The sequence below is a fragment of the Athene noctua genome, chromosome Z (assembly GCF_965140245.1).
Source record: "Athene noctua chromosome Z, bAthNoc1.hap1.1, whole genome shotgun sequence".
Lineage (NCBI taxonomy): Eukaryota > Metazoa > Chordata > Aves > Strigiformes > Strigidae > Athene > Athene noctua.
This window is the reverse complement of record NC_134077.1, coordinates 76,674,302-76,686,622: the sequence shown is the minus strand read 5'-3', so window position 1 is coordinate 76,686,622 and position 12,321 is coordinate 76,674,302. Positions and strand designations below refer to the sequence as shown.

General features: G+C 41.5%; 1 protein-coding gene across 1 annotated transcript in view; it reads right to left on the bottom strand.

Annotated features, from left to right (window-relative positions):
* The window catches only part of LINGO2 (leucine rich repeat and Ig domain containing 2), a 542,951-nt gene extending 531,491 nt beyond the window's left edge, over positions 1-11,460 (bottom strand). The window contains exon 1 of the mRNA XM_074932702.1: positions 11,379-11,460. The gene's annotated coding sequence lies outside the window, so the exon portion shown is untranslated. The remainder of the gene's footprint in view (positions 1-11,378) is intronic.
* Between the last annotated feature and the right edge of the window lie 861 nt (positions 11,461-12,321).

The following is a 12,321-nucleotide window of genomic DNA, read 5'->3' as shown; positions in this document are numbered from 1 at the left end:
AGACTGTCAAAAGGCATGTTTCTCCTCTTGCCAAAACTTAACCAAAGCACCAACATGTTAGGGACTTAACTTTTGTCAAAAATTATTTTAGTCAAATTTTCTTGTCTCACCACAAAACCCAGAGAAATCATAACACGAAGCCAGTGACAAGTCACTATGTCATGAATCAGAAAATGAATATTTTAAGAAAAGGAAAATATAGCCACTTACAAAGACCATAGAGCAGTGCCATCTAGTGATTGCCACCATAAAAATAAAAGTTCGCTTTAGTATGTGCTGCAGATACAATGAATAATATCAGTAACTAAACTTCACCTCCTCTCTTACTTTCTGAGTATGAACAGAACACAAAACATTTGTGTAACAAACTCTAAGGGGAATTGTCAGTTCTATCAGAGTTCATGCACTTACCACTTCAAGAGAGCTCAGCATGTGTATTTCAAAGTAAAAATGTTACAGGTAGCAGATTAACAGGAAGAGCCTACCATAGTCCCTAAATACAAAGTGTTGGGAAAGTTTATATCTTCCATACTCTAAGAGTAACACGTAAGAACTATCAGTGAGCAATATCTCGGTTGTTACCTTTGAAGGATGTACTGACAATTATTAACTGGAATTAAGCTACAGGAGGAAGAGGAAGGTATGTACTTCATACAGAGGTCTAAATTATTTTTCTGACAGCTGCAGAAAATAGCCTTGTTGTACTCTAAGTGAAATACTACAAGTGTCTAGTTAGGAACCATGACTCTAAATATTCTTAAATACTGGATTGCTTGGATAAAAATTCTTATCCAAGCACAGGAGAGAACACAGAAAGCAGAAATACTACCCATTTTTTAATTTCTCAAATATTTATTGATCAGCACCTGTTGCTAATGTATTTTTTGAATACTTTCTTCTAGGGTAAGTATGTAATAATTACAAATCACTGAAATAGTATTTTGGGTCTCAGATTCCAAAACTGCACAAAAATGCATGTGAAATTGTGCATAACTCCTTTAAAATGGACATCAGCTTGAATGATGAGTTGGGCAACATGTAACTTCTGCAAGTATGAACACAAAATCATACAGCAGGAGTTTCAAAAGAGCTTGAAGTTGTGCATCTATCTCCTTACTGTAAATTTCAGTGAGCTTTAGGATTCTAAATCCTTCTGATGAGTTTAAAATCTAACCAATTATTCTCATTTAAATCAGCAGAAAGGACCAAACTATTATGTATATATTGCAGAATTACTTTCTGCAGTTTTCTATTTGCTTCAGAAAGACTGAACAAACAGTAAATTACAGAGTTTTGCCAGTTGCATTGCCTATGTGTAACAGAATGTACTGGTAACTTGTCACAGGCCCAGAAGCATTACCTAGTTTTTACAGGTATTCACATCAATTTTAAATCTGAGACTCAATTGTATTGCATTCAATAAAATGTTATAGCAGAACATGCTGTACTTTGACAGCTGCTGAAGAAGACATATCCATGATACAGTTGCTCCAAACTGAGTGTGCATGTCTGACATCATCTTTGAAGAGACTTTGGGAATTTCTAGGTATATCCTACTTCCATGTCTCACTGTTCTCCTTTTCTACCTCCATGCTGATTCAAGGTGACTGCACCTGAAGACAACAATAATGAAATCTGTTGCAATCAAAAGTAGAAAACCAAAGAAATGCATGGATTATCTGCATGTTCTCCTCTACCATTCTGGTAGAGTGTTTTTTCATGTGTTCAGAAAACCTACGGTATTTTACTCATAGCTACAGAAACAACATGCAGTTAAGACAGACAAATTTAAAGCAAGATGTAAGCTCTTGTGCCCTTCCATATATTGTTAATACCTAGCTAGAATGTGAATAAAATAAAACTATGATCTTGATTACACATGGAAGAGTAAAACCCAGCAACCATGGACATGATACAGATTTCTCATACTTTAGAGAACACATACAATGAAGAAAAAGATTAATTCTCCTATATGGAATGTCTCCTTCCTTCCAGTAAAACTCCATTTTCCAGCTAAACGAGAGCATCTCCCAGATGTAAACTACAGCAATAGCTTCATTACTTTATAAGAGGCAACAGTGAAAAAACCTCATTATCTTTAGATGCACCAAATATTCAATATTATTACCCTAAAATGAACAAACAATGAATTATTAGTGGCTGGTAGCTGTCAAATATAACCATAATCTGTTTTCTTCAACAATGGAAGCTCTCACCTGACCTATATTCAAATGAAACAGAAAAGCTGAAATACTTATAACAAGCTGCTTTAAGATAAAATCAAGCAATACCAAACAGCAGCAAAAATTTTAAATTGAGTTATTTTTTAATCTAATATCAAGATTGTGTATTGGTATAGCATACTACATAATTATAATTAGGTTTTAATGTAAGTATTCGGAGGCTACTATCCACACTGCGAAGTAACATCTCAATTGTTTTTAAGCAAGGTTACAAAGAGTAGCATATGCGGGTCAAACAGCCATGTAAGTAACCAAAGGAGCAACAATTAAATTGATAGACCTTACTGTCCTGTACCGTTCCTGCTTCAGCGGAATGGCTAAACTTCCCCAAACACAGGCAAACAACAGTATAACATGATGTAATGCAAATATTTTTATGGTATTCAGTTCATGCACTGGTGGTTTTTTTCTTGTTTTTCTCTTCTATTGCAGTTAAAAAAGGTTCACTTGGATATAATATCGCTATAGTTTTGAAAGAGAGAAACTCTACTTGAATTCTTACTTCCATACTGTTTGTTAATGTATTATTAATTTTAAAGCATTTTGTAATTCAAATTTCTTTTCCCATCATATACCATTTGTTTGTCTAATGGGAAAAAATAAAATCAGAGAAACTAGGATATGTTTTATTAAATATCCTCACCATATCTCTGCCTTTTCCATTTCAAAGTTTTAACATGTTAACCTTAATGTATATGTAGGATCTTAATAATCCACTCATCACAAGGATTTTTTTCTCTTTTACCTTACTCTGTTTTTGAAACTATGAAAACTGTTCATATTCGGAAAATCCAAAATAATTACTGAAATAGTTCTAAATAAAATTTTTGTATCCTCCTTAATCTTTTTTTTTAATTATTATTATTATAATGTGTAAACCATTTTAACTTGTCTTTTCACTGTAATTGTTTGACAGGAGACATTTAATGACTTATTTAGCAGTCCCCAATGCATAATGCTGCCCAGTACTTAATCACCTCAGTGTCGAAGTAGAAATTATGTCTGTTTTTTCACAAGACCTATTTTTTCCAAAATCCCAAATTACTCCTTTCCTGAAAACTCTATCACTAAAAGAAGAGGAAGGACCTAACGACCCAACACAACTTCCATTTGCAGAACATGGTATGAGCAAAATAAAAAACCTTACAGAAGTGTTTGCTGTAAACAACTGGAGTCAAATTATTGACAATCTTTTTTAAAGAACATGCATGTAACTTTGTCCCTTTAATCAAGCTGTTTATCAAACCATATGAACAGTTTGAAGGGATACATTATCAGGAAGAGAAGTGTTTGATAGTAAGACTGAAATGGTACACTCACTTTAAGTCATGCTGACAAGTGAGGAGGTTGGACAGGACTGTTTCCACCAGCAGATCTGCATACTTGTCTTCTTAATGTAAGCAGCAGTCTCATATCCTCCTAACATGTTCATCCAGATGTTTCAGGATGTTGACTTAATTTATTTTTCTCAACTACTTGTGTGGGGCTTGACTTATTATTAATTCCTGACATCATTATTATTCCTAATAGTTGCCTGTTTTCCAGGTCAGACATAGTATTTCAAAATAAATTACAGATTGAGAAGTCACTCAGATGCTCGGCTATGTATTTCCTTCAGAAATCTTGGAAGCAAGCCATTGCACCCTTATGATTTACTGCAGTTTAATTTCTGCAATTGTTCCATTGCTTTTTATCTTGATACCTCTTTGCTACCTTTGTAGTAACTCTAAGGTAACTACTTCCTCTTCATTCTCTATGGAAGCAATAGAAACAAGGATTTCTTGAGTTTTTAGCTTTCCTGAATCTGCTTATCTGTTTTATAACTTAGTCTACCAACTCAGTCAGTTCCCAGCTGGAATGAATTCTTCTTCGCACTAAGGTCTGTTTACATGGGGAACACAAACTTTTATGTCAAATTAAACTGGTCCACTCACTCTTCGAAGGCTTCTACTACCCAACCTGCAATAAATTAACATCTCTCTTTACATGTTTGCCTATAGCCCAAGTGCTTCTTTTGCACTGTAAGGTGTGCCAGTTCACGTAGGGTAACAGTCAAAAGTTGGCATGAGACAAGTATTTTCCCACCATATTTGGCTGGACATGCTCATTATTTCACACACAGACCAAAAAGAAAAAAAAAAAAAGACAATAAAGCCATACATTAATGTAGAATTCTGCTTATTCTTCCAGACTATCTCATATACTGATCTAAACACACGTCTCATTGGCTCTTCCCCATATACATTATTAAAATTAAATCTGGCATGGATTTCAAATCAAAAATCTAGTCCTGTTACTACTGGTGAATGTACTAGTTTCTATTTAATAAAATTATAAATGTCATCTTTTCTTGTATGTAACTGCCCTAGTCTGGATAGCTACATGTAGCACTGGAGGCATTCAGAAGAACATCTAAAGCCAAGTCTTGTACTCAAATGTGGTCCCTGAGTTTTTAGTTTTCCAAATCTCCTAATACTTTGTAACACCCTTGACAGGCACAGCAACATACTGTCTCCTTTCCAGACAATTATTGATATGCCTAGAAAACTGCATCACAATTTTTAAGCTTAAGTGCAGTTGGTTACCTTTGAGAATGGCCAGCCTTGATGCTGGGAGGCCACAGGCTTGGCTGGCTCTCCCATTCCCAGACATGCTGACAGGCACACACCACCATCCATCCCACTTCAGCCTTCCCTATTCCTTTCCTCTTCAGAAACATGGGATTTCATCACAAGCAGCCACAAAGCCTACCTCCTCTTTACCGGGGCTGTCAGCTGTAGTATGTACCAGCTAAGGGTCTGCAGATGGCTGAGTGGCAAAGTCTCAAAATCTTGAAATCTCTCCCTCCTTTTCTTCTCCAGAGCCTACAGAGAAGCATAATAATTTCTTCCCAAAGAGCCTGTTTTTCTCCTTGTCTCCCTCCTGACGTTAGCTGTAGTCTTTATAATCCAGTCAGTCCATCCGGACAATGAGAATTCCAAATACTACCTCCCAGTCTGACTACAAATCCTTCTAAAAACCTCCTTGTCTGGTGGCATCAAGAATTTACTACACCATAAGGAACACTAGAGAAGTGGTTACAGGTCTCAGCAATACATTTAAATACTTACATATTTGTAAGATACAGGTATTCATTCAACCTACCTTCTGCTGGGAATTAACTAAAGACTTGGATAATCCTAAGAGCTTTTTTAAAAATAATTTTAAAAGTATGAATATTCTTACCTCTTTCAAAGATCTGAACCGTATGCGTGTGATTTCTCTTCATAGCTGTACCCTATGACTTCAGTGCAAAAAACCTGGGCTATAACTTAGTTCCTGCCATAACCATGGGTTTGCAGACATTCATATTTCCCTGGGTCTATCAAAAGAATGAACTACTAATGAACTGAAACAGGAGTCATTGTAATTAACTGACTTTTGCTGGTATTTTCCATCTGCCAGCCATAACAGCAAACATCCACAAAGCCCAAGACCCTTCCTAAAGAAAGTATTTTAAACACAGTCCACTACCACTGCTCAAAACCTAATGGGCTTTATTATCTACTACTGTAATAAATCAATGTAGTCCCATGGACTTTAACGGAGCTTCACTAATTGATGCAGCTGAAGAACTTCTACTTTTTTGCTATATTCAGGGAGAGACACTATCACAACCCATGACTCCTGTGCATTCAAACTGATAGCAGAGCTTACAACAGGCCCCAAAGCAGGGTGAGCTCAGAAAGTTCAACAAAGAACATGACAACGCAAACAGTATTCACAGTTAAGATGAAACATGTAATCAATTTCCTCACTACAAGTGAATTTGTATGCTATGACTAGGTACTTTTAGCTGGACATTCCAGGCAAACTCAAACCCTAGGAAAATATTCTGGGACTCTGGACTGTTTGATCAGTATGACACATCCTTACCAGCCTACAACTGCTAAGAGGAATACTGTGTTGCAGTAACAGTATGGTGTTAAACTGCTGGGTGTAGGCCAACCAAGAGAAAATATCAGTGCTGAGGCTCACGTGTGCCATGAATGGGAGTCCACTTAATGGCTTGTCACAGAGGACCATAAACCTTTTTGCTTTAAATGAAACAAAACCCTGAAAAACCAAGCTGAGTTTTTCTCAGAAGATCTTCTCTTGCAAGGCTCTTCATGGCCAGTATCTACTGCTGTTTCATGAGGACTTCAGCAAATCATAAGCTGAAATGCGGTTTATGAAGCACAGCAAACAACATAAATATCATTTGCTGAAAAAATTGTGTCTTCTCAGAAACAAAATAAAGTGAAGGAAATAACAGGAGGAATGAAGCTGGAAAGAGGACAGAGGATGACAGTCTAAGTAGCTGTCCAGTTCTGAGGTCAGCCAATTCGGTTTCTCTAGTGGTGTGATTTCCCATGCATCACACTCTCAGCTACAGCAGAACTATGAGAGAAGGGACTCCAGTGAAATCCAACTTTTCCCTGAGATGAGGCTCTGCATTCGTAGAGCTCGAGGATGGCCTCTGTCCTGCCTCAGTAAATGCTACCCCTATGGCTCTTCCAAGTTTTCAATACTGAAGATAGGTATACTTCGGGGGCGGAGGGGTGTGGTGTGTGTTCTCCTATTAAACTCCTATAATCTAAGATGCTCACTACCAGTTGCTCTTAAGCATTAAACAAGAATATCAGAATTAGAGCAATTTTTAAAAGTGTAATTTCAAATGTAAAAAGTATATTATCATTGCATGTAAGATACCTTCACTACAGTCTCACAGGATATATGTGATTTTTTTACTGTTTAAAAGAAACTGTCTTCACCTGAAGAATAGCTTTAACAAGACTTAAATTTTTTATTTTAAAATGTAAAAATAGAATATAGATTTATTAAAATTAATAAAATATTAATCACAGGCTACTGTTGTATAAATCCTAGCTAAACAAAAAGCAACAGGACTGTAGAATAAATTCTTCTTCATTCTGACCAAAGAACAGGCATTCTGTAGTTAATCAAATTCCACAATAAAGTAAAATTTTACACAGACTAATCTTTCTTCTGAATTTAATTCTATTCACTCCAATCAAATGTGTTATAGTTTTATTACGAATGATGACAAAATTTTGCCTCTATTTTACTTTTTTAATCTGCACTGCAACTTTAATTTTGAGATTGACAGCTAGTAAGTTTTGTTGCTTTGTCTATATAATTTAAAACCAATTTTCTCAATTTCCTTTCTTTTTGGGAACTATGATTGGCCTATCAGATGAAAACTCACATGCCCATTTCCTTCACACACAATTAGTCTTCTGAAATTATTTTTTTTTAAATCACCCTACTTTGACCATGTCATTCAAAATCCACTAAGTATGGTATGATTTGGCTTTTTCTTGCAACTCAAACTCAAAAGGACTTTCTTGTCTATTATGAAGGGACTAAGAAAAATATTAGCTAAAGTGCTATTCAACAATAAGAAGCAGTTTAAAATATTTCAACTTTAAATAAAATACTCATTTCAATGCACAGTTGTTTCTATTTGTATGTAATTAGGAATATTTCTGGAAGATGTGTTAAACTGCTCACGAATTTCATCTCACAGAAAAGATGTTCACTGAGTATCCACACTGACCTACTATGACTTTCATAATAATCATCAAGCTGAAAACACAAAGAGTATATCAATATATAATAACTTGCCCACAATTTGCTGATACAGATACCTACTTCAAGTTTCAAAGGGAATGAGAGATTAGACTTTAATCAAATAAAAACTCTGATCAGTATGATTATAAATAATCTCATGAACTACTGCTTCACAGGATAGTTGCTGAAGGAAGAGGGAAAAAAAAATCCTAAGACTTGCATTTTATCAACAGAAAATGGGTCACCAAGATGTCATTATACAACACTGATGACAGTTTATCTTCTATGTTTTCTCCCTCTACAGATTTTCATCATTAAGAAATGGAATTGTCCCCAGGAATCAAGAGGCTTATAAGATGGCAAGAAACTCAAACATGAGCTCTACTCAGTGTATCTCATGGGAATAATATTGATATCTCAGCACAGAAAGCATCGATTGGTATGCTGCATGAACATAAGTCTTGAGGAGCAATGCCTATAAATTTCAAACACTTCAATTTTCATTCTCTATGGAGTTATCTCGTTTATTTTAATATTTTTCTACAATAACAGAGAAGCCACTCTTTCCAGAAAATAAGAAAAAAACCTTGGTTTTGTGCTTTCACATAAAAAAAAAAGGAAAAAAAGTTCCTGGCTGAAAATACATGAGCTGAAAATATTTTGGAAAATAAACAGTTAAACTAGTCATTGTACTAATTAGAAATGAGCAATAATTTGTAAAAAATTCATAATTAGACACAGCTTAGCCAAATCATCATTATAATAACATAGGGATGCCAATCAGTGACTAATTATAAATAGAATTTTCTTAAATGTCCTGAATATCTGTACAAGAAGTGAAGAGAAAGTACAGAGAATTAGAATGTATTTAACATGTTATAGATCTAGTAGCTGAAAAAGCTGAACTCCTTGGCAGAAGAAGAATGAAGCAAGACACACACTTAGTATTGTATAGATTTACTGAAACTGATCCATTTATCCCTCCACTGGTCCCTCATCTGGATTTTTAATTATCAGCAACAGCTAGAAGGAAATCTACCTTCTCACAAAGGACAAGCCAATGAACCAACAGATGACCATATACAAAGCCTTCAGAACTCCTTAACCTTTTTTCCCTGCTTTATTCCCTGAGGTTTAGACAGTCAAAAGGTACACAAACAAATAACCCCCTTCCCCCCAAAAAAACCTCCAACAAGCACACTGGCATGAATTATAAAAACCACTACAGGAATCCTCCTAGAATCTCACTGATATCCTCCCTGATAACCACACCCACCCTGTGTTTATGATACACAAATGGTCTTAATACAAGACGTGAAAAAGCCACTAACATAGACTTACATTTTTAAACTCAGCACAGACTCACTAGTATTTCAATCCCCAGACCTCCTTACCTTTCTGTATTGGAGGAAAATGATATGGCTTAGAACTGCGAATGGCATGTTACTTTGGTCTTTTTTCTTAACTGCAGGATACCCAAATCTACAGTATTAGTTCGCAGTGGCATGCCGACATAGTACTAATAACAGTACTTGTGGACAGCTGTCTAAACTAACAAGCTTCTCTAATACTTTGTATTCCTTCACCTCTTGCTGCTACTACGCAGGATAACATTTCCACCTAGAGCCCTTCCACAGAATGCCTGGATTCTCGAACAATAACAAAAAAATCCCTGATACCTGTTATACTACGAAACCACACTGCTTCTATGAAGTCGATCACACCTTATTTTGTTCAGTCTACGTAGGTGTTATTCCTACTTTCTCAAGAGGGAATTTAGAGTAGTAAAAACAGTTTTCAGGGATCTTCTGTTTACCTAAAAGGATTCTGCTGCATACAGATTAGCTACTGTGTGCAGTAGTCACTACAATTCAAGTAAGAAAAGTAAGAAGGTGGCACAGTAGGCGAGGAGTCAATTGTTTCAAGTGCTTATCTGAAGAAAAAATCCCAGATCACATTTTGACTGGGATATTTACACATACATAGCAGGAGTCAGAACATACTGGCATTAGTGCACCCTCCTGTGTGGTCCACTTATGTAGCAAAATAGACCACACCGCAGCTTTACCTTTACAGGGAAGCACTTCCCGGAAAGGGTGTAGCCCCTAATGGAACTACTGGTTCTTTGACTGCATACAGCAGGAAGACTGACCATCTCTTTTAACTGCGTGGTTTTCACGGGAAAGTAGAAGCTCAGAAAGGTATATCCTTTTCTGCTACCTCCTAACAGATGTTATTTTTTCATGTGGACGCAGATGTTGTTGTTCCTGTATGATCAATAAAATGTAATATAATTCTTCTAGGGTATACACAGCAGTTTCAGGTGAAATCTTCTTAGACACACTTTACATTGTAGACCACTCAATCCCAGATGCGTCACTGTAAGAAGTGGGGTAAGGCTTCAGAACTACTGGGTGCGTGCTTTACATGTCATGGCTTACCTCCCTGAACATTACAGGAACTAATTTTCACTTCCATTCCCTTAGTGCTGTAGTTTTGACTGAAATAAAGACTGCACATCTCATTTTCATTACAAAGCCCCCCCAAAAGCTGTGTGCTCCTTTCCCTCCTATCCCCCACCCAGCACTTGGCAAGCAATGTAAGTTCAAATATGATTTATTTTTGAAACGCTCCTTTCTAAATGAGAAGGTGTTCTGAAAGAACGGCATTTTGAAATAGCAGCGTATATCAAGAAAGCACTGCAGTTCTCTGCTTGGCAAGGAAAACTATAGGGGAAAAAATGCTTAAAAACATTTGATGTTTACTCCAGCAACTATGGGACAGGACTCGCAAAACCCTGTAATTTTGACTCAAAAGACTGGAGAAACGATACAACGGCAGGTGATTTTCTTGCCTTTGTTTGTCTTCCAGTTATGTTCAGGAGCATCTGCATGTACTTCGAGCCTCTCCTTTAAACCGGCGGTATTCAGAATTTGCTTAGCTGAAGGTAAATTAGTGTCTTCCCCCCCCAAGCCCCACTGCACCGATGCACGTACTCCAGCGAGCACATCCACCATGGCAGCGGACACAGGTGTGGAAGCATCTCTGCGCTGGCGACAAAGGACTATTGTGTTCGTGCCACGTCGCTTGGAGCCCCCGGAGGGCTCCTGTCCCCCATAATACGGCTCTCAGCCCGGCGGGGAAAGCTCTTCCTCCGGGGGGGTTATGCTTGGGCAAGGCGCCCCCCACCCCCCCGACTGGGGCACCCCGACTCCCCACCCCGCCGACGGGCGGGCAGCGCCGTCCGCCACTCACTCAAGAGCTCTCGGCGGGGGCTGGGGACGAGGCCGGCCCGGGAGGGCGGCGGGGGGGGTCGCTGCGCTCCGTCCCGCCGCCTCTCGCCCGCCGCAGCCCCCCCCCCCCCCCCCCCCCGGGGGCGCGCACGGCGAGGCGAGGGGGCGCAGCCCCCGCGCTGCAGTCTACTCTCCCCCCCCCCGCCCCCCAAAAGTTACTCTGCCCTGACGGGCGCGCTCCCCGCGGCCGCCACCCCCGACGGCACCGGGGGGTTCCCCCGTCGCTTACCTGGCGGCTGCCTGGGCGCTCCCTCACGGCGAGCGGCGGCGGGGCGCGCCGCAGCCGGGGCTGCCTCTGCCGCCACCTTCACAGCCCCCTCCCGAGGTGAGCGACGCGCGGCGCGGCGGCGGGGAGCAGCCGGGGAGCCGTGACATTTAACCGGGCGCGAGCAGGGTCGTACCGGCCCCGCGGCGCAGGCGGGGTGCCTCTCCTCCCCGGCGGGCTGGGCGGCCGGTCACCGCCCTCCTCTCCACGGGCAGGCTGAGGCGGAGGGCGAAGCCCAGTCCATCCCCGGAGACCCAGCCGCAGCGCTGCCTGAGCCGCCGGCGGCTCCTCTCCTCTCCGCTCCTCTCCTCTCTTCTCTCCTCCCTCCTGGCAGTCGCCGCTGCCCCTTCCCTGCGGCGGGGGCGAGAGGCGCGGCAGCCGCAGCGGGGCGGCGGGGGCGAGGGCTGGCCGCCTGCCCCTCGGCGGGGCCCGGCAGCAGGGGGACGGTGGCGGGGCGCGGTGGCGAGCGGGCGGGCGAGCGATCGGCGGGCGAGGCGGCAGCGCCGGCAGCGCGGGGAGGCAGCGCCAGCTCGAGGTGAGGGCGGGGGGGGCGGGGGGGCGTCTCTGTCAGAGGCGGAGCGGCTCCTTCCGCGCGGCGGCTCGCACAGCGGCGAGTCCCGCCGAGGCGGCGGCTGCACCTCGGGGAGGCAGCGCGGGTGCGCAGAGGGGCGGGCGGCCGACCGAGCCCCCACCCCGGTCGCTGGCGGGCGGCGGAGAGGCGCCCCCGGCCCCGCCGCCCGCTCCACGCCCGCCGCCGCGCCGCGGGGCGGCGGCCGGCCGGCCGTCAGCCCTCCCCGGCCGAGAGGAGGAGACCCCCGCGCCCCCGCGGCTGGCGGCGCCCCCTCCTCCCGCGCTGGGCGGCGGCGCGGTCGGTTCTGCCCCCCGCCCTTCCCGCTCCCGCCCCGCC